This window comes from Coffea arabica, chromosome 5e (assembly GCF_036785885.1).
Source record: "Coffea arabica cultivar ET-39 chromosome 5e, Coffea Arabica ET-39 HiFi, whole genome shotgun sequence".
NCBI classification, from domain to species: domain Eukaryota; kingdom Viridiplantae; phylum Streptophyta; class Magnoliopsida; order Gentianales; family Rubiaceae; genus Coffea; species Coffea arabica.
In genome coordinates, this window is record NC_092318.1 from 3,428,712 (window position 1) to 3,451,617 (window position 22,906).

Below are 22,906 nucleotides of genomic sequence, written 5' to 3' on the forward strand. Positions count from 1 at the left end.
CATGTACCTTGTCTAAGTTACTAATGAATTGTATTAATGCATGATTTTACCTTTTCTTTTTGTGTGCTGTGAATGTTGAAATCCGGAAATGAGGCTTCTTGTGTTGGATAATAATCAAAGACTTGGATTCATTTTTCTCAAGTTACTTAAAAAAGAAATTCTCATTTAATAGTGACTACATATTTTATTTTTGAATTTAATGGTAAAGACTTCAAAGACCAAAAAAACATTATATACGCGCGCGCACACACATGAAGGTATCCATGCTTATGCTGCATACAATTCATGACTTTTAACCAAATTATTCATATATACAAGTACTCACATCTATGAAGTTATTCATCTAGTATGATAGAATTAAAAACTTAAGAGCCCTACGCGAATTTATTGTCAATTGTCAAGAATAATATGGTTAAAAAATTAAAATGAAAAATGATATAACAATACCAAATTACACTACAAGAAAATCAGTCTATTGTGACCACCAAATGTCGTCACTGAAATCGAAAAAGTCGTCATTTAAAAGAAACAGTGACGAAATTTTCTGTTGTCACATGGTTATCACAAATTCTAGGTCACAAATGGGTCGATGTGACAACCTTAGTTAGGTCGTCACAAATTCATAGTATTTTGTGACGAGGATAATGTCGCCACTAACTATTAGTATTTTGTGACGACTTTTGATAGGGTGTTAATTGTTGGTTATTTTATTGTTAATTTTTCCCTTTATCTTTGCCAAATATTGTTTTAATTATTAATATTTACTTATATTTGGTATTGGACTCAATTTCAGGAAGTGAAACAGAAAACTACAAAAATGAGGGACTTTTTGGAGATAATTGGGATTTCAAACAACCGGACCCACATGGTGCTACAAAGAGATTGCATTTCCTTTGCTGATTAGGAGATTGGAGTCCTACGGGCAATAGGAAACTAAAAGCAAGGAATTCGGTAGAGCCCCACATTTGGTTTGATTCTCAATTCTAGCGGGGACCACAGGGATAAGAAGCTTTAGTCATTGTTGACTTTAAAAAGGAGACAAACGTACAGAGAACTCTTATCAATCAATAGTTTTAGTTTAGGCTTTTAGCATAGTTTTAGATTTCTTTTCTTAGCTCTTTCGCATGGTTGTTCTCCATTAATGGAGGACTAACCTCTTAATTCTAGTCAAGGGGACAACTGAAGACTTGGTTCAACAATTACTGTGAGATCGAAATTATTTTAATCGCTTCCTCATTTATTGGTATTTATGTGTTTCCTGTTTTTAATTGTTTTAGTCCTTATGTATGATTGATTAGTGCGTAATAATTAATTATTCATATAGGCTATTTCGTTAAATAGAGGTAATTGAATCCGTAATTGTTCGTTATCTCTATCTTAGTAGCAACTGGCGTAATTGGATTTATGTCAGGGGAGCATACGATCTAACTTAAACAAACCCTCGTAGCGTGTTTGTTAGTTAGGATTGGGCCTTTCTAATTATTAATGCAATCTAGAAATTAAATCTACGGTCGTACCTAGGGTTGTTTTTGGGTTAGAGAAATAGTTAACGGTCGTACCTTAACTATCGAGAAATTAAGGAAAGGTTGGTTGTTTATCGCGTGCATGACAACTATAACTAATCTATTAATAAATGTGGAATTATCTGTGAATCAATGATCAGTGCCTGAACCATTTCTGAAGTGTACTCTTGGCTAGAGTTTTCCCTTAATTATTTCTCTTAATCAATTATTTTCTGCAGTTAATTTATTTAGTTAGCATTTAATCCAAAACCCCCCATACTTTGAACTCTAGAAGAAACGAATTATCCCCAATCCCTGTGGATTCGACCCTACTCACCGCTATATACAAAATCTGTATTTTTCTCGAGTAGGTATTTATTATTGTACAGGTTCGGCACCTGTCAATTTTTGGCATCGTTGCCGGGGACTGGTGTCAGATTAATTTGTTTCTTTTCGAGTTCACCTTGTTTTCATTTTTAATTTATTTTTCCCTTCTTTTTTATGGCTTCTAACACTTCGTATTTTGGTGATATACTGGATTTTGTTTCCGGGAAAGGCGATGTGACTAGTTTTTTTGCTAAGTCTGCATATGCCGAGGCACTAAACTCTATTAGAGAAAGAATGGCTGCTGCAACCTGTAAAATTTGTTATGCCAGGGATCATTCAACCGGTATGTACCCCGAATATCAAGATAATCTGAGTGTCCCATTCGATAATTATGGAGAATTTTCACCCTGGTCTCAAACATGGTACGACCCTAATCCAAACGGGTATGATCAAGGATGGTGGGATAACTCCAGTTATAATTATACAACAGGGCCAATGAATTTTCAGCAGTATGAGTCTCAAGAATCATCATCTATGTCAGGTATGTCTCTTGAAGAAATAGTTGAACCAATAGCTACTAATACATACCAATTCCAACAGGAGACACAAATGAGGAATGAGATGATGAAGGATGCAATGAGTTATCTGGCAGATCAACTATGTCTATTGACATCCAGAATAAATCGATTGGCTTCTCAAATGGAAGAATTGCCCTCGAAAACCATTGTTGATCTAGAAGAAAATGAGAGTGCAATTTGCTTGACTAGTGATGAGGAGATGCAAGAGTGTCAAAATGAGAAATCTACAGATGCAGTTGAAAAAGAAGCCGAAAAGGAAGAAATGGAACCCCAACCGCAACCCATTCAAGTGAAAGAATCCAGTGAAGAATCATCAAATATGGTGACACCACCTCCATTCCCTAACCCGCATTTTCTTAACTCTTACTCCATGATTTCTGTTAATGAGATTGATTTTGTTATACCGGAAGTTCTTGAGTCTCATGGCAGGAATGAATTAAGAGTAGTTATGGTCAAATATCTTGAACTGTTGAATGCTCTTGATGGAGGAGTGGATGAAGATTTCCGATCAATGCTTGATTATTTGGCGCCATCAACTAGTCCATGGAAAATCTTAACTCGTGTGCTCAAGATATTTGTTGAGATTTTGAGTGGAATTGGGTTTAATTGCTGCCATACGTGGGGATATTTTCTGATATTTATTGAGTTACTGCTGTTTGATTTAAATCCTCCCTGTGTATACACCAGTGGTACTGGTTGCATTGTTGCTTACAGTTTCTTGATCCTTAGTGCTTAAATTGTTTTTCGAATCCTAAACTGTGGTTGCAGGAATTGCCAATTTCTGTGGTCAATTGCTAATTTTAGCAGGTTGAATTGGGTATTTAACTGTCCAATTGGAGACAGTTGTTACAATTTTGGGTCCATTTGTGTCTAAATTGTATAATTTGTGTCGAGTTGTGGGTAATTTGCTGCGGCTGTTGGTTAAATTAAGAGGTGCCTGTTATGCTTAAATTTGCTTATTGAAGTGGTTACCTCTAATTGCCTTGCTCAGGAGCATTTTATCCTTTTGGTTTCCTTTACTAAGCTCTTTGGAACACTTGTTGCATTTTGGACTGTCTTGATTCTGAATTTGACTACGTTTGGACCATAGGTGCTCATTGATTGCAATTGTTATTAGTGTTGGGGTATTCGTATAACCTCTGGGTGATTGAATTGTGCATTTTATTCGTTGGGTTGGCTTTAAAATTGTTAATGCTTTGAATTTCCGGCTTCCATTATTTGTTGGCAATTGTCGTCCCTTGTTGCTTAGAGTGATATCTAGAGTCCATGGTGAAGCCACGAATGACACCAGCTCCAGATGCGAGTTAATCCACAATTTCCACTTGAGCCGCCCCTATTTTGATGACTTCAGGGAAGTACCGTCGCCCCTCTCCTTCCTTCTGCTTCTACATTATCACATTGAGGGCAATGTGTCATTTAGGTGTTGGGGGGATCAGTTGGGGTGCTAGTATTTTTGTTTTTAGTTCCCAAAGGCTTTTCCTTTATTTTTAGTTTGATATTTATCTCCCTTTTCATTTATTTTCTTTTCTTTTCTTTTCCTAGTGGTCAGTTCTTATTTGAATACCAAGTTTGATGTTGGATTGTTGTCTCTAATTCTGCTATTGCCAAGTGTTATTAACAAAAGGATATTAAATTAATGTGGTTGAGTTCATGAACATCTCTCTGGTAAATATCGGTAATTGCTTGACTTTTCCAATTTTTGGTTAACTTTTCTAGGCATAGGGAATGATAGTTGGCATTTTTTTTTATGTGAATTGGTTCAGTTATTAATTTTAGTTCTCCATATTTGGAAATTTGAGGCTGGCTGCTGTTATTTTTGTGTTATTTTTAGTTATTGTGCTGTATGGTTGTAAATAAGAGCTGACTGTACTCTGCTAGTAGTTACTACTGAGTAACCGGGGATCTTCACCTAAAGTGTCGATTTTCGCGTCAAAAGGTAGTAGTTGCTATGAGTGCGTGGTCCTGTAGCGATTGGAGCTGAGTAACCGGGCTCCTCCATCTGTCAAATGTTGGAGTTCGCGTCAAAAGGCTCTAAGGGCTATAGACTAAGTCTTTTGCTACAAAAAAAAAACAAAAAAAAAATAAAGATTGTGTTAGTATGTGAACAAGTCAGCTTGCCGGTTTGTGATCTTAATGTCGAGATTTTGATTAATAGTTGGACCATTTACTGATAGATGTGAGCAACCATTCCTTTTCCTTAGATTAGTTTGCTTTAAATTGGAGGAGTTGGTGATTGGGAAGCTAATCGGGTGGTTTTTCTTTGATTTTAACCTGTGATGCTTGATATATGTTTTTCTGGGTACCTTGGCAATACGGTAGTTGGAGCAATAGCCATTATTAAATTTCGGTGTTCAATTGTTGTTTTCATGCTTGAGGGCAAGTATGGTTCAGGTGTGGGGGGAATTGATAGGGTGTTAATTGTTGGTTATTTTATTGTTAATTTTTCCCTTTATCCTTGCCAAATATTGTTTTAATTATTAATATTTACTTATATTTGGTATTGGACTCAATTTCAGGAAGTGAAACAGAAAACTACAAAAATGAGGGACTTTTTGGAGATAATTGGGATTTCAAACAACCGGACCCACATGGTGCTACAAAGAGATTGCATTTCCTTTGCTGATTAGGAGATTGGAGTCCTACGGGCAATAGGAAACTAAAAGCAAGGAATTCGGTAGAGCCCCACCTTTGGTTTGATTCTCAATTCTAGCGGGGACCACAGGGATAAGAAGGTTTAGTCATTGTTGACTTTAAAAAGGAGACAAACGTACAGAGAACTCTTATCAATCAATAGTTTTAGTTTAGGCTTTTAGCATAGTTTTAGATTTCTTTTCTTAGCTCTTTCGCATGGTTGTTCTCCATTAATGGAGGACTAACCTCTTAATTCTAGTCAAGGGGACAACTGAAGACTTGGTTCAACAATTACTGTGAGATCGAAATTATTTTAATCGCTTCCTCATTTATTGGTATTTATGTGTTTCCTGTTTTTAATTGTTTTAGTCCTTATGTATGATTGATTAGTGCGTAATAATTAATTATTCATATAGGCTATTTTGCTAAATAGAGGTAATTGAATCCGTAATTGTTCGTTATCTCTATCTTAGTAGCAACTGGCGTAATTGAATTTATGTCAGAGGAGCATACGATCTAGCTTAAACAAACCCTCGTAGCGTGTTTGTTAGTTAGGATTGGGCCTTTCTAATTATTAATGCAATCTAGAAATTAAATCTACGGTCGTACCTAGGGTTGTTTTTGGGTTAGAGAAATAGTTAACGGTCGTACCTTAACTATCGAGAAATTAAGGAAAGGTTGGTTGTTTATCGCTTGCATGACAACTATAACTAATCTATTAATAAATGTGGAATTATCTGTGAATCAATGATCAGTACCTGAACCATTTCTGAAGTGTACTCTTGGCTAGAGTTTTCCCTTAATTATTTCTCTTAATCAATTATTTTCTGCAGTTAATTTATTTAGTTAGCATTTAATCCAAAACCCCCCATACTTTGAACTCTAGAAGAAACGAATTATCCCCAGTCCCTGTGGATTCGACCCTACTCACCGCTATATACAAAATCTGTATTTTTCTCGAGTAGAAATTTATTATTGTACAGGTTCGGCACCTGTCAACTTTTCTTGTCACTACTTCACCTATATTTTTGTCATAGATAATGCAAAAGTCGTCACAAATTATGACTCTACAGTGATGACTTCCACATGTCACTTGTAGTCCTGTTCATCAGTGACAAGAATTGTTGTCACTAGTTGAATTTGCAGCAATGACAACCTTCCCTGATGTTATCACTGAGGTAAATTTAGAATGTCCGAAATTTGTCATATAAAGCCTACTTCAGTAGTATTTCTAGCAACCATAGCAGAAAATTATAGTACATCTAATGCCAAAAACGGTAGCATTAAACACACAATGGACCCTGAAATATATATATATACATATATGATCATAAACATCTCTAAATTTATCAAAACAAACATCAACCAAAATGGGTCCCAAAGGCCACATCAGTTCAAGTTTTAACAGCCATTATCCATCCAAAAAACTAAAGTATTGATCCCACATCAGCTCAAATAGTAACAACCATTATCCATCCAAAAATAGAGTACTAAATCTCTAAACAAAAACATGGACTACGGTAGCAATCTATGTCAAAATGAAGCCATCTTCATAAGCATATCCAAAATCCAAGCTTTCGTTCATTTTCTCATGAGCATTTAACAGCACTGTACTGCATTGAAACAAAAGTGTCATGCATTAGAGCAGATTTCAATTAGAAAATATGCCATTACAAATGTACACCATTGAATTTGCATGAATAGTCATACTCAACAAAACTCAAACAAAATCAGCATGATAAAAGGTAAAAGAATCAAACACATGAGAGCTTAGATGCCAATTTAAGCTAAGTACAAGAAGTTGACAAGAAGTTGAGATTATAAGTACAAGAAACTAACAATGAATTGAGTTTCATACCATGTACATGCCATTTTAAATGATTCCCAAAGCATTGCATTGTGATGTTTTCAATACTCCATTATATCTAAACCAGATTTCTAGAAAACATCCAAGCTTTCTGTATGTTATTTTTAAAAAGATAGTAGTTGCAATAGAGAATGGAAATGCAAAAAATTTATCTGCTCACCTTTCCAATAGTTTGTAATTTGTGCGAGTCTTTCATCTAGGCAATCAACTCCTCGTACAATCCCCTCGTTACAAAATGCCCGAGAAAGGGGCTGTTAATGAGCTGTAGACAAAAGTGTAGTGCGGTGGTTTGGTAGCCGGACAGTCTCAGCTTTGTATTATGCACATTGGTAGTTGTTAGTTAGCTTTCCGGTGCTTTGCTTGGCTGGCTATGGTTTCTAGTAGTCCTCTCTTATGTCTACCCATGATTTTTGGATGGTGATTTTGTGAAAAGAAGCAATAACTTATCAAAACTTATACTTTCACTTATACTTACTTTCACATCATTTACCCCTTATCAAGTCAAGTAGAAAGTTTCTGATTGAATGAGATTTAAATCATTGGGTTATCAAGTTGCTAGCACAAGATTCAAAAGGAGATTCTTGAATTGGACAAGGAGTTAGGAACCTCTTATCAAATGACACTAGGCTTTAACTGTTCAAGCATGAGCAATCAAACAAAATAAATCTTTCAAAGTGACAATATCGACAAGACTACTCTAATATTTAACTCTCACAATGTCACACTTTTCTTTTACCAAACTTTTTAAAAAATTTTTATTTGTGGAAATAAAGATACACTTTTCCTTTGGTGTGATCCTAGACGACAAGCATTATTCATTTCCAATACTAATCATTATCCAATCAACTACGGTAGCTATAGTAAATGATATTGTTTTTGTTTATCTTTTTTGATCATTAAACCCACACAGCATTATGGAGAGGATAACAAAGAAGACAGTGACATACTCAAACCTAATTATGTAAAGTTTGATATATTACATAATTGATAGACCCAAAAACCTCAAAACCTATGAAACGTTTGTTAGGAAAATGACTAACACTCAATAGCTTACATAAATTAGAATAGAGTAAAACTAACAAAAATTTTGAAAAATGGAAATAAATAGGTAAACGGACGGTGCAAGGCATACTATTTCTATCGTGGAAGCATAAATTTAGATTCAAAAAAATTTAGGAACAGAGTATGGATTTAGTCCCTCCTTTATATTTTTTCAATACCTTTATAAGAAAATAATTAACTTATTTCTCCATGCTAAACAAATAGGGAAAGGGGCTCAATAAGAGCTGATTTCTTGTAGGTGCCAAAAACTTGTAGGCGCGTATGCGACAAGAACAAGCAAAGTTTACAAAGTCTTTAACTTCAGCAGCAAAGTTCACTTATTCTCTCACAAGAAAACTTCAAAAAGGTTGTCCCAAATTTGATAGAAAATTGGTAATAACTACAACAACAAAATACGGCTTTGACGTGAAAATTCACTTTCCTTCAGGAAATTTGCCCCTACTATTCTACTACCGGGTTTGCAGCAATTCCCTCTAGGAATAACAAAGCCACTCAGAATTTCCACACAGTAGTATGCAGAAACTCTCCCAAGACGATTTAGAGAATATTGTTTTGAACGAAAATAGAAGAAGAATAAAAGTAAAAAGTAAAGTGAGCCTCTGTTATCTGGACGCTATTATTTATAGCGTTCAGATGCCCCAAAAGAAATATCATGTCTTTTGGATACGTATTTCTTCATGAATAGGTACCTTTTCAAACGAATGGACACGTAAACGGTTGTATGTGTTGTATCATCAGATGCAACCCCTAAAAGGAAACCGTTTAGTTAGGAAGAAATATTAAAACAAAATTAATTAAAATTAATTTCTGTTCCAAGAGCCCCAAGTGCCCAAGTGCCAATCTTTTGACCATTAAATTTATATTTTAATTTAATAGTCAACATGACAAATGCATGTGAAATTTTGAAGTTTCCCTCCAAAATTTCCTATTATCCAAATTGATTTGAATAGGTGTGCACTTGATTATAAACCTCTTCTATTCTTCGTGTCTTTTCGATGTGGGATTCATCACTAACTATTTCCAACAAAATTTGGACCTCCAACGAACACCTATCTTTAGCACTATAAAATATAAATACTCCACGAGACTGCCTAAACTTTTCCATCACTAGCAAAAGCTTTCTTCAAGCTTTACATACGTCACTAGGCATCAAGCAATCAAAACAATTAAACAAACATCTCGTGCAAATAATCACACATTTCCAGCACCAAACAGAATCAAAATCAATGGCAGAGAACGGTGCTCGAAAGGCATATGGTGAAGTGGTGGCCTCAGTGGTTGAAAGGGAAGAGCATCGCAAGAAGCGAATGAAGTGTTCTGCATATGTAGCAGCCTTTGCCGTCTTCCAAACTGCTGTAATGTTGGTCTTTGCACTCGTGGTGGTGAAGGTGAGGATGCCTAAATTCCGTGTGAGGTAAGGCCGGACCTTTACGGTGACAACAACACAAGGCTTTTTACCTACTGGACTGTAAGTTGCTCATAGATTTGTTCTTCTCAAATGAGTTTCATTTACTATTAGTTGATGAGTGACAATAATGGCTTCTTATGCATCCCTTGACTTAAAATTTGCAGAGTGATGCATATCAGGCCATGGGTTGCTACAATCTACTTTGCTCAAGATTCATTCAAATCAATAGTGAAATAGCAATGGGTGCAAGCATCTCCCCTGTTTCTGCCTTTCAAAATTCCAGAAAGCACTGGTCAAAACTAGAGGTTCGTCATCCAACAAACAATCCCATTTGTCCCAAAAGAGACTAATGAAAATCAAAATACAGCCGCAAATTTCCTCTGTTAAAATCACCACCAACAATTTGCTCCAAAAGGGCCACCAATAAACTATCAAATCTTGCTCCCAACACATTCACCATTTCACGAGTCACCAAAATCAACTGAGTTTTCACCATTTCACGAGTACCTTCTCTTAATAGCATGTAAGTGCTTAATGTGGACTTTGACCAAGTGGGGTTGACATAAAATTCCACAAATAATTGCTTAATGTGGACTTTGACTAACTAAGTTGGAAGTTTTAAAGGAAAAAGGGGTCTGAGTTGGGTTTCAAGGAGAATTCGAAACTCAAGAAAGAAGAGGGGATAGATAGCTTGAGACCCTCCCTTTCACTTCGTTTCACTCTCACAACTCTCTCAATCTCTCACCATTGAAAGATTTAAGTGGAAAATTAGGACCATAAATTCAAGATTCAGTCTACCCTACCTATATTTGACAAAAAATATTGAAATTAGATAGAAAATATTGAGATTATTTACCTCAAATTATGCCTTCACTGCCTTAGCTCTTGTTTTCCTTAACATTCAATCTTCGAACTTTGGCTTTCCCCCAAAATTCATGGCCAATTTTCTATGTTCTTGCAAGCGAGCAAGTGCTGCACCAATCTAGGGATTTTTGCTATCTGCGAGGTCAATGAAGCTGCCCAAATCTTTTGGGAAGCTCAAATTAGGGATGAAAATGGTGATTTAAAGTGATTTTGTGGATAATTTCGATGATAGTGGAGTATAAGAAGAGATGGTGAAGATGATAGTATTCAAAGCTTTCAACCAGAGGGAAAGGAAGTGTTGTCTGAAAATTTTCTAAGTGTTGTGAGTGTTTTTGTTCAGGAGTTGCCAAAACGACATCGTTTCTGTCTTATTTTATTCTCCCGCTCTCTACATCTTGAATTTTCAGTTCCCGCTTCCATTTTAGCAAAGTACAAAAACTAACGCTTTTAGTCTCTTTTGTACAAATTATTTGAACCTTTCTTTACAAAAATAATGCATTCTCTAATATCTCTCTTTTACTTTTTTCCATCTATGTGTAATGAAGATTGTTTATTATTTTGAGCTTTTTTAACTCACAAGTTGTATTAAAACTTTATTTAGTGTATTAAAACTTTAGAATATGAAATTTTAGTGTTTTTAGATACTTTTTTTTACTAACATAGGATTTTTTTGGATCTCTATGAAAAAATAACGTTCAAAAAGTAAAAAGCTTATTAAAAATATGTTTATGATTCCAAAAAATCTTTTAATGCAAATATTTTTGGTATTAATTTAATAATTTTATCAATTATGTATGAATTATGGTCTAACAAGACCTAACAATCAGTTTAGTTGATCAAATAACCAAAATAGTTTGCTAATATATGCATGAAACACTAAATGTATTTGGTACAAGTACCGATTCCTAAACCATAAATAATGTGACTATTGCAATTAATAATAAACTCTAGTCATGCAATTGTGAGGATTTTACTTAATTTCATATTAAATTTTACTGTTCTTTGTTATCAATTTCATATTATACTAATCACTAATTTTTCATATGTTGTCAAGAGAACTAGATAGGGAATCCATGATATTTTTTTACCTTCATAACAAGTTACTAACTAAGTTTGGAACAATTATAAAATATGTATACATTTTATTACAATACCTTTCTCATTTTACTAATGAAAAACATAGGCTAAATTGTAAATGATAGGGTGCCATAATAGAATTAATGAAATTGGTTTATTACACACAAGGCTAAATTGCAAAAGATAAGGTGTCATGGTAGAATTAATGAAATTAGTTTACCACATACGGGGCTAAAATGTAAAAGATAGGGTGCCATAATAGAATTAATAAAATTTATTTACAACATATGGGGCTATATTGAAAAAATTTGGGTGGCATAGTAGAATTAATGAAAGTGACCTAGGAACAATTACTTTAGACAGTGACGACTAATTGTTGTCACTAATTTTGAACCGATAATCACATTGTGATAACATTATAAGTAGTCACTGTAGGGCCCATTTCAATGATAATATTTTTTTAAGTCGTCACAATGGTGATTTCCCGCCACACAAGCCAGTTGCGCGCCACTCATATTGTGACGATTAATCCCATGTTGTCACTGATGATGAGTCTATCCTCGGTCAACTATGATGACATCAAAAGTCGTGACTAAATTTGCTCAACTGTGACAACTTTTCTGTCGTCACTGAGAATATTGTCACAAAAGGCCAAATTTCTTGTAGTGAAATACGACTTCCAAGAAGAAATTCACTACAATTGATATTGAACTCCGAATGATACCTGAGCAGTAAAGCACTCAATGCTAAATGACACGAAGACAACATTAATTAGTTTAGGAATTAACTTAACGTGAAAATAAGAACCAAGGGAGGTTTTAAATATTCAATTCGTATGAAGTAGAACCACATGAAACGAAGAACACTCAAATATGATGCTTCCACACTAACTCTAGAAATGATTTGCCACATTATGACAATGAAACGTTAAATCATTTACTCCCTATACAAAAAAAAAAAAAAAAATTTCTTCTATTTCTGTGAGGCTCCTATCCCACATCAGAAGTGTAAAAAGGAAAGGAATGGTTTAATAACTTGGACACATAGGCTACTGAATAATTAATATTATAGCGAATCTCGTGCGGTCTCTATGGGATGAGGCTAGATCGCATAGGATGAGTCTAGATTAGTGTGTTATGATTTTGATTATGTTAGGAAGTCTTTACTGTAATATATATATATATATAGAGGGAGTCTTTACTGTTAAATCAGCATAGGAGGAGGCCTTGTAGAGAGCCAATATAAATGTGCTGATAGGGTGTTAATTGTTAGTAATTTTATTGTTAATTTCCCCCTTTGTCCTTGCCAAATATTGTTTAAATTGTTAATATATACTTATTTTTGGTATCTGGACGTAATTTCAGGGAATGGAGCAGAAAACTACCAAAAAGAAAGGAAACAAGAGACAATTGGGCTAGGGCCCACCTTTTGTACTTCATTGGCTCAAGTCCTACGGGAGATAGCATTAGTAATCTTTTTTTTGGCTTCTAAGAGGATCATCGGCGGGGACCACGAGAGGAGAAAAGGCTTTTCTTCATTTGGCCTTTAAGAGAAAGAACGTAGAGAGGCTCAAGACAAGAAGAAGAATTCGGCAGGCTTGTGCTACTTCGTGGGGACCAAAAAACTACATTTTCGGCTGCTGATGAAGAGAAGACTCGTACTTGGAGTCCTACTATCAATAGGAAGCAATGAGCAATTCGGCAGGGCATTCTTCTAGTAGTTTTTGGACTCTAAATTTCGGCGGGGACCATGGAGAGAAAGCATTAGGGATTAGTCATTTTGGCTTTAAAAAGAAAGAAACGTACAGGCGGCTAGGATGAATAGTTTTAGCAGACCTTTTAGCATAGTTTAGTTTTATTCTTTCTTGGTTCCTTTGATGGCCTGGACCTCAGTTAAATTATTTGGAGATTTTCTCATGAGGCGTGGCTAAGTTTCTCGTCTAGTCGAGGAACAATGGAGGACTTGGTTCTACTAAATTTGTGAGATCGAATTAGTTTTTATTTATTTCTATTATTTACTGGTATTCGTCTATCTTCTGCTTTATGTTCATATGGTTGTTTTATTATTCGATTATCCAGGGCCCGGATTCTAGATTAATTCAATAACCTGAAGCCAATTAGGGTAGTTAAATCTGTAATTGTTTAATTATTCTAAACTGGTGGCAACTGGCATGATTGGGTTTGTGTCAGGGAGATAGACAGACAAACTTAAAGAGACCCTCGTAGCGTGTTGATTGGTTAGAATTAGGCTCTTCTAATTATTCATGCAATTAGGGAATTGAACTTCTATGGTCGTACCTAGGGTTATTTCCTGATTAGAGAAATAGTCAACGGTCGTACCTTGGCTATCGACAAATTGAGGAAGAGTTGGTTGTTTATCGCGTGTATGACAACTATAACTAATTTATCAGATAGTAACTGGAATAATCCTTGCATCTGTGATCAAATTAAGTGAACCATCTCCGAAGTTGTCTCTTGGCTAGAGTTCGTCCATTATTATTTTTATTGTGATAATTAGTTATTTGAGTTGTAGTTGTTTTATTTTATTTTGGTTTATTCCAAGCAATTTAGTTACACTCATTTTCAAAAACCCCCCATACTTCGAACTCTAAAAGAAATAAATTATCCCCAGTCCCTGTGGATTCGACCCTGTTTACCACTATCTACAGAAATTATATTTTATTTAAGCAGGTATTTATTATTGCACAGGTTCAACACCCTGTCATGTGCCTTAATCTAAAGTTATTTGGTTTTAAGGATTTAATCCTCATTTTGCTTAAGTTAGTTGGTTAATTAAAAAAGTCTCTTTGCGTCTTGTTAGTGACAGTTCTTTTGTATTAGTAGGCTTAGATATACGACAAATATGTAAAAAGAGAAATTCAAATCCTTTAAAGTTTTTACTTTCAATTCTTCCTCTTTGAATACTAATGTCGGGTGAAACTAAAACACTCCATTTGTAAGGAAACTAGTAATTCAATAAGAGTACAATAGGATTTGGGAAAAATATACTTTTTCAAACGCCAAAATTGTCAAAATTCTGTTCAGGTTCAAAAGGCGCCTCTTATTTTAGAACAATTTGGGTTTGTTTGGATTGTGTTTTATTTGGAATATTTTTATTGTAGAACTTTTTGTGATGTGATGTGTGTGAGATAAAAAGGTAATTGGAAAGATAAAAAGGTTTATTGAAAATTGTAATGATGATGTAAGTATCCCATTTCCTATTATGCAATAAGAGAAGAAGAAAGCACGAGTTCCTGTTCAAGCTGAAGGTGTTGACTCGTGGAAGCTTGGTTGCAAAGTTCCCAAGCTTGGTTTGTATATTTTTTTAAATTAGCTGATTTTGTGAGAAATTTCACTTTTGTCCAGTCCACGCCTCCACCTTTCATTTCTAAGGATTGAATGGAATGGAGTATAAACTCAGTGCCTAAAGCCTTTTGGAAAGACTGAGATTAATGCCCAAAAAATTATATTGCCTTGAAATGAATCTTGACCATTGGATCAAAACTAGAGTTATCTATTTAAATAATGGAAACATAGCTCTCCAACAAAATAAGGATTGTTATTAGTGCATTACAAAGATAAAACACATTAAATTTATATTTTTGTATTTTTCAAATTTATTTAGTGATAATACTTTTTGTTTCTATCTTCCTTATCAGTTTGGTCAAGATGGAGGAAGCGATAACTTTAGCTCTTCTTTCAACTATTGGTGACTGTTTTTAGTGGGTTTTATCTCGTCTCGTGATCTTCTCTATTACGCTGGCCAAATTGATTTTTGCAACTATGTCAGAACGATTCATGTATCTTTTCATGGATTTTGTCGTTGTACTCGTATCATTTTGATATAGCAAAGTAATTACGATAATATAGCATTGATTTTCAACGTGGTTTATAAGTCACAATGTATGATACAATAACCTAAATAAATTTGAAGTAGTTCTTAGTATTTTTTTAGACTTGCTCACAGTGGATATAATGTGTTTTATTCTGTTTCTCTTTACCATCTATGTTTCGATTTCATCGTTAGTATGAACTCTGTAAACATTTTCTTAAGAAAGAAGGCAAGCTAAAAATTAATTTGCGAACTTGTTAGCTTTTAACCATAAGGATAGTATCCTAGATTAGGTGTGCCACTAATAGATTGCCGGCAATACACTATACAAATAAACATAATGTACAAACTTTTTTCTTTATTGCATCTAAACAAACTTAAATACCCCAGGACAATAATAATTTAAAGAAATAAGAGCTGAGAAATTGTTGAAGTTACATATGCTTTCATCAAATGATTCTAAACAAAGCATGTGGATGTGAATTTTCAACTTAGTCACATCGCCTAACTACAAGTTGACATAGAGATTGATTCCCCAATGCCTTCTGCTATAGCTTCAGTTAGAGCCATCAATGAGTATTACCTGGAAAATAAAGGACAAAAGCCAAAAATTAAAAGGATAAAAATTAAAAAGAAAAGATATAAATAGAGTTCCAAATTCAAGAATTCAGAGTTGGATATTGTTAGAAATTTAGTGCTATATTTACCAGTTAATGTCATACATCCTCTCAATAAAAAAAAATCCACTATAAACTATTAATGAATATTTCCACTTGATTTATATGCAAATTATTTATTACTTTTTTGTTTGAAGCAAAAGAAAGTTAGGGCTACTATTCTACTGAATTCTTCAGGTGGGCCAAAGTTTTGATGAAATTTTGCAAAAGTCAATTTTTTCTTGTATGCGTTAACATTACATCAGAAGTTGTGCATCTCAAATCACATTCAGTTAAACAGGCCATTTTCTCAGATGCATCATCAATTCATATTTTGCATTATATATATGAACACTTGATTTGTTATTAAGTACATGTCATTCCACAAAGTAGGCCTTAGTTTGTTGTAATCTATAAGCAGTAATTATTTAACTTCAAAAATGATAGATACATAAAAAAAATGTGTGAATAATCATACTTGAGCAGATATTAGAATATGTCAACTTGAGAAATGTGTGATATTTTCATCCTGTCGTCTCCTATTTTATCGGAGTAACAATCCCTCAACTTGTTACAACCCAGAACTTTCAAACTTTTGAAAGATGATATCTTTCCAAGGATGCGATGCGGCAAAGTCTCAAACTTTTTACAGTACTCAATATGTAGCTCCTCCAAGTGTGGCATGATAGAGACATCAACTTTTTCATCATCTTCACTTAAGTCTTCCCAATTTGTCCAATTTGGGCAGCATTGAAAATGTAATTTTCTCAAATTAGGAAATGCTGCTGCTTCAGCTGAAGATGATGTCTCGGAGTTTGACAATGTACCAAAGGTATTATGACTATTCTCATGCAGTGCTATTGTGATTCCAAAGAATTCCTTGCCCAAACATTCCAGCTTTTCCACTCTAATGAGCCTAAGCTCTTCTAGGGACGACAGCTTCCACAAGTCAGTCAAGGATGAGACATTGCGCGGCCCATTGATAATTAGCTTCGTCAAGTTATTGACGAGAGACTTCGTCACAAGCCAACTTGGTAACTGGTTTCTTGGATACATATCTAGCGCAAGTTGTTGCAAGTTTGGAGGCAATTCCATGCTTTCAATGCAACTTGGAGTTTCCATAAAGTGGACTCCAGGGTTAAACCACAAATACATTTCATGTAGGTAAATTTTCTTTCCAAGTTCTGCACTCCCAAAATCTACTTCTCCATAAATATCAATGCGCAATCTTTCTAGTTGGTTCAGGTACTTCAGAATTGCCAAATCATCAGAGTTGCTCCTGGCGTTGAACTGAGTCAACGTACAAAGTGACGTCAGCTTCCCCAATCTTTGTGGAATTTGATGTACTTCATAGGTAATAAGATTGAAAAGGTGCCTCAAGTGTACAAGGCCTTCAATCCTTTGGGGAAGGCACGAAAGATCTCCACAGTTACTGATATCAAAAGTTTTCAGATAATATAGATCACATATAGCTTCTGGCAGTGTCTCAAAAAGATTCCAACTTAAGTCCAAGTGCCGGAGATGATTCAAACTTCCAATCTCGGCTGGGACTTCATGTAGCCCACAACAACTTAAAGTCAGAGTCCTCACACAATTCAAACTGCAAAACAGATGACGTGCTGAGCCTTGGGGAGCTACTCTTCCATGTGAAAAAGCAAAAAAGCTCCTGAGCCTTCCAAAATCAATGACTAGAGAACTAAACGCCCTCTCGGTGCCTAGCCATGTTAGATGACGGGCACTTTCAGTCGATAAATTTCTTCCAGTGCCTTGTTCATAATCAATTCCATGAAGTACATGACATTCATTTTTTGTGAGAAATTGTGCAAAATCATGCACTATGTCATGCATCTTGCACTTCATATATTCATGAAACCCATATTACCCCTCAACTTCTTGTAATTCTTGAAAAAAGGAACGCATTGCCAAATTGTTGAAGTACTCAAGGCCCACCAGCTCCAAGCGCTCACCTCTTCGATTTGGACGAACATAACCTTGTGCTATCCACAGCCTAATAAGCTCTTCTACATTTATCTCAAAATCTTTGGGAAAGACAGCACAATATGAGAAGCAACGTTTCAGCTCTGGGGGTAATTCATTGTAACTTAAGTACAAATGAGGAAAAAGGCTCACAGCCGCTTCCTTTAATTGCCATATCTCACTGTCCAAAACATTCTGCCATTGTTGTACGGTCTCTTTGAACCGTAGCAAGCTTCCCATAGGCTTTGCAGCAAGTGGCAACCCTTTGCATTTTTCTGCAATTTTTAACCCAATTCTTTCCACTTTCTTGCATAAGTCCCCTGATTTTCTAGCAAATGCTATCCTTTGCATTATTAGCCAAAAATCAGAGTCAGACATTCGGCTCATTTGGTGAGTATGAGTTGTTCCCACCACTGTGGCCACTCTATGACTCCTTGTTGTCACCAATATTACACTTTCGGGAGCCCCATCCTTGAGAGAGTCATGGAAAGGTTTCTGACAGGTGCCGAACCTGTACAATAATAAATACCTACTCGAGAAAAAATACAGATTTTGTATATAGCGGTGAGCAGGGTCGAATCCACAGGGACTGGGGATAACTCGTTCCTTCTAGAGTCCAGAGTATGGGGGGTTTTGGATTAAATGCTAACTAAATAAGTTAACTGCAGGAAATAATTAATTCAAAGAAATAATTAAGGGGAAACTCTAGCCAAGGGTACACTTCAGAAATGGTTCATGCAACTGATCATTGATTCACAGATAATCCCATATTTATTAATAGACCAGTTATAGTTGTCATGCACGCGATAAACAACCAACATTTCCTTAATTTTTCGATAGTTAAGGTACGACCGTTAACTATTTCTCTAACCCAAAAACAACCCTAGGTACGACCGTAGGATTTAATTTCTAGATTGCATTAATAAATAGAAAGGCCCAATCCTAACTAACAAACACGCTACGAGGGTTTGTTTAAGTTAGATCGTATGTTCCCCTGACATAAACCCAATTACGCCAGTTGCTACTGAGATAAAGATAACGAACAATTACGGATTCAATTATCCCTATTTAGCAAAATAGCCTATGTGAATAATTAAATATTGCGCATCTATTCAATCACTCACACGAGCTATAGCAATTAAAAGCAGGTAACATATAAATACCAATAAATTAAGGAAGCAATTAAAATAAATTAGATCTCACAGTAATTGTTGAACCAAATCTTCAGCTGTCCCCTTGACTAGAATTACGAGGTTAGTCCTCCATTAATGGAGAACAACCATGCGGAAGAGCTCCGAAGAGAAAACTAAAACTATGCTAAAAACCTAAACTACAACTACTGATTCCTCCCCCTCTCGTACGTTTTTCCCTTTTTTTTAAAGCCAAAAGGAAGTGTAATGCTATCTCTAGTGGTCCCCACACCAAATTCAAAGTCTTGTACGTTTCTTTTCCTAGAGTCCAAATGACTCATGCTTCTTATCCGTGGTCCCCGCACATGTGGACAAAGCTTCCAAAGTACTTGTTGTTCCAAGTCTCTCTACGTTGCTTTCTTTGAAATGCCCAAATGACTAAATGCCTTGCACTAACTTGTGGTCCCCACCAATTCAAGGATCCAAAGGTTGAAGCCCTTAGAAGTCTGCATTTTTCCATACAAGTCTCTCCTTTTTGGTAATTTTCTGCTTCAATCCCTGAAATTGGGTCCAATACCAAATATAAGTAAATATTAATACTTAAAACAATATTTGGCAAGGATAACAGGGGAAATTAACAATAAAATTGCTAACAATTAACACCCTATCAGTTTCCACTTTGAGTCATCCTCTGTCCAGACATCATCTAGGACAAGCAGGAATCTCTTACCAGAAAAAGTTTCTTTTATAAGTCGGATCAACGAATCCAACTCTAACATGAAATGAGAACCTCTTCCGGCACTCTCAAGGATAGCTTTTGCGATCCTTTTTTGGTCGAAAGGATCCGATACGCAGATCCAATTTCTAAAATCAAAGTGATTCTTCACTTCATCATTATTGAAGAGCAGCTGGGCAAGTGTGGTCTTTCCACTACCCCCGGCCCCTACTATAGAGATAATTTGAACTCCATCTCTTCCTTGACTACTACTAGTCTCAGACAATACTTGGTCAAGTAAAGCATCCTTATCAGATTCTCGACCATAGATCCCTGATTCATCTATGATTGAGGTAGTCATAATTCGCTGAAAATCTTGAGAATCAGGAATCCCCCCACTTGAAATAAATTCGAACTGGCGCGCCTTTTCCAAAGTTAATTCTAGCTTTCCATTTATTTTCTTTATCTTCGAAGCAATATCACTACGCACAGGAAGTTGTTTAAGACATGAACAACAGGATGGGATAAAGGAACGAACCTTGTTCCGCAATGTAGGCTGCTTCTGATGAGTTCCCTCATATTTTGGTTTCTGAATCTTGATGTTGCATTCGTCCAGGACATCATCCATCTCATATGTTATGTCTTCAAGCTCTTCTAGCCACTTTGCGACTGGTTTCTCCTTCTGCCTTCGTCTCTCTGCATCATGCAGCACATTTTGAATCGTTTCTAACTTTCTTTTGATATTTGCCACCTCCTCTTCAACCCCCATCACCAGGTTAATCTTCTCCCCGAGCTGCTTCACGACAACATCACCCAATTCATCTATTATCTTTGGAACAAACAATTCAGCCATTGTTTTTGTTTTGAGGTACAAGGAGTATGGGAAATAAAATGGTGCGAGGATAGAATACAATAATATTAATGAGAAGGACTTGGAAAGGATTTTTTTTTTTTTAAACTTAGGGGAATGGGAATGCATGCTTAGTACTACTCCTACTGGGTCTTGACTCTTTGAGCTTGATTTACAGTTTTTTACGACTTACTTTACATCTTTTATTGTAGTCGACATCTTTTACACAATTATTGCTAGATATTTAGAGATGGTATACAGGTAAAAGGATCCATTCCACACAGCCCCACTTTTTTTGCCTCACATTTCAATTGACCAACACGATAGACCCCAAATGTTTCTTGCATTAAGTATTTAAAGTTTTATCGTTCAAAAAAAAACTATTTAAAGTATAAGGGATATTTGCTAAGTAGGTTTTATCCTACGAGTTTTAAATTCAATCTCGTTTGGATTCCTATTTTCTAGAGCGTTTTATAGAAAAATTATTGTAACGATTTGATATATATGAGGTAAAAAGGTGATGAAATAATGTGGTCACGAAAAACGTAACAATTCTTTTTTCAAAAAATTTGGAATCCAAACATATAAATCTAAATAAATATGATATACGTTTATTCTTTGGATTTTGTAATTGATTATTTTTTAATCGGGATTTAAAGTTTACTTATTTATTTGTCTCGTATCTTAAATTAAGAGTAAGAAAGCTAAAGAATACTAGAGGAAATGGAGAGAGTCAAACTGAATTTTAGTTGCCAAACACTATATGGGTTTCAGTGAAATAGTGATTATCATTCAAGCTCTTGACTTAGAATCTTCCTCTATTAAGAAAAATATTCAATTTGGAACTTGACAAGTAGCTCCTCAGGAATGCAAAAGTATTTGTAAAAGGTTACTTTTTTTAAATGGGTCTGTTTAATATGTGCCCATTGGATATCATTAAATATATTTCAGGTACCATATTTTTGAAGATGTAACATTAATTAGTAAAAATAAATAAACATAAGAGAGGACAGGTAAAATTAAATAAGGGAAGTATATAAATGTAAAAGAGGATAAAAATAGCTAGCATGTGGTTAAAAATCTTAAAGACAAGTTAGAAGCATTGTTTGAGGTATATTTACAAGGCCAGTCTCTTGCTTGTTTAGAATCCCAAGATAGGATTGCTAATACTGAAAATGATGGTGAAATAAGGGATGAGTTAGATTTGGAGTTTTATTCCTATAATAGCCAACATGAGGCATCTATTTCCAAGTCCCAATTAGGTATTTACTTAGAGGAGAAATTACTTCCAAGAGATAAGAAATTTAATATTCTTGATTTTTGGAAAGGAAATATGCTGAGATGTCCTGAACTTTCCTTATTAGCAAGAGACATTTTGAGCATTCCCATTACAACGGTTGCATCTGAATCTGCATTCAGTCATGGAGGTCGAATCCTTGGAAAGTTTCGAAATGCACTTTTGCCAAGCAATGTTGAAGCATTGCTATGTTCTCGGGACTGGATTTATGGTGGTGAAGGTACTATTGATTTGAAATTTTAAACGTCAAATATGTTTATTTTCTTTTCTATTAATTTTGGTTCTTTTTAAATAATAGCAGGTTATGATGCTTCTGAGGTAGAAGAGGACGCAGAAATGAGTGTTGATGTCCAAAGATTGGTGGCTAAACTTGGTAGTGGAGTATAAGGTACAACATGACAGTTTGTAATCTCAGAAGTTTATATTGCATGTTCTCAAAAGTTTTCTTTGTCAACCTCTTTACTCTTTTTGCTCGAGGAATCCAAATCTTGGTGGATACCAAAGTCAATGGCAACAATCCGTGTTTTCCATATTGGTTGAGAAGATGTCTATTCTATGGTACCATATCTCTGTTTCTCCCACTATTATGTGGATTTTTACCTTTTGCAAGCCTTGGTGAATGGAAAGATCACTTCTTGATGGATAGCGTCATGATGACAGAGGATTGATTTTGGACTGATGACTTCGACACGCAGACTAGCTGCACAGTGTAGTAATGCTTGTTGTATGTATTTATGTGCTATGATAGAAGGTTTTGAAGTTCATTTTGTTCTTATCAAAATGTATGTCTTTGTGAGGTAACTATTCATTATTCTAAAGTGTAAAAGATATTAAAGTTATTTAAAAAATAAAAAATGAATTAAAGGAAAAAAATATGTAAAAAATAGATTTGGGTATTGGGCGGAATCAATCTAAACCCATTCCAAAGTGATCCAGCCCAAGTTAATCCCAAAACACATATGGGTAAGGTTGGGTCCAAACCCATATAACTCGGTTCCATATTAAACCCAAGCAAATCCCGCCCATCTCGTCCATTTTGCCACCTCTACCAAATTTGAACTTCAGAATTTCCTACAAAAAGAGAATACAGTAATTTGTTTGCTAGCCAAAAACTGCAGTGTTATTTGCAATCTT

The 22,906-nt window shown here is 35.2% G+C and overlaps 1 long non-coding RNA gene and 1 pseudogene across 1 annotated transcript; one reads left to right on the forward strand and one right to left on the reverse strand.

The window, feature by feature from the left end:
• Positions 1 to 16,292: 16,292 nt before the first annotated feature.
• Positions 16,293 to 20,478, reverse strand: LOC113722616 (putative disease resistance protein RGA3; annotated as a pseudogene).
• A 1,593-nt stretch (positions 20,479 to 22,071) lies between these two features.
• On the forward strand, positions 22,072 to 22,536 carry LOC140006185 (uncharacterized). The gene is made up of 2 exons (XR_011813822.1): positions 22,072 to 22,160; positions 22,250 to 22,536. It is a non-coding gene; the product is annotated as an uncharacterized lncRNA (long non-coding RNA).
• The last annotated feature ends 370 nt before the right edge of the window (positions 22,537 to 22,906 follow it).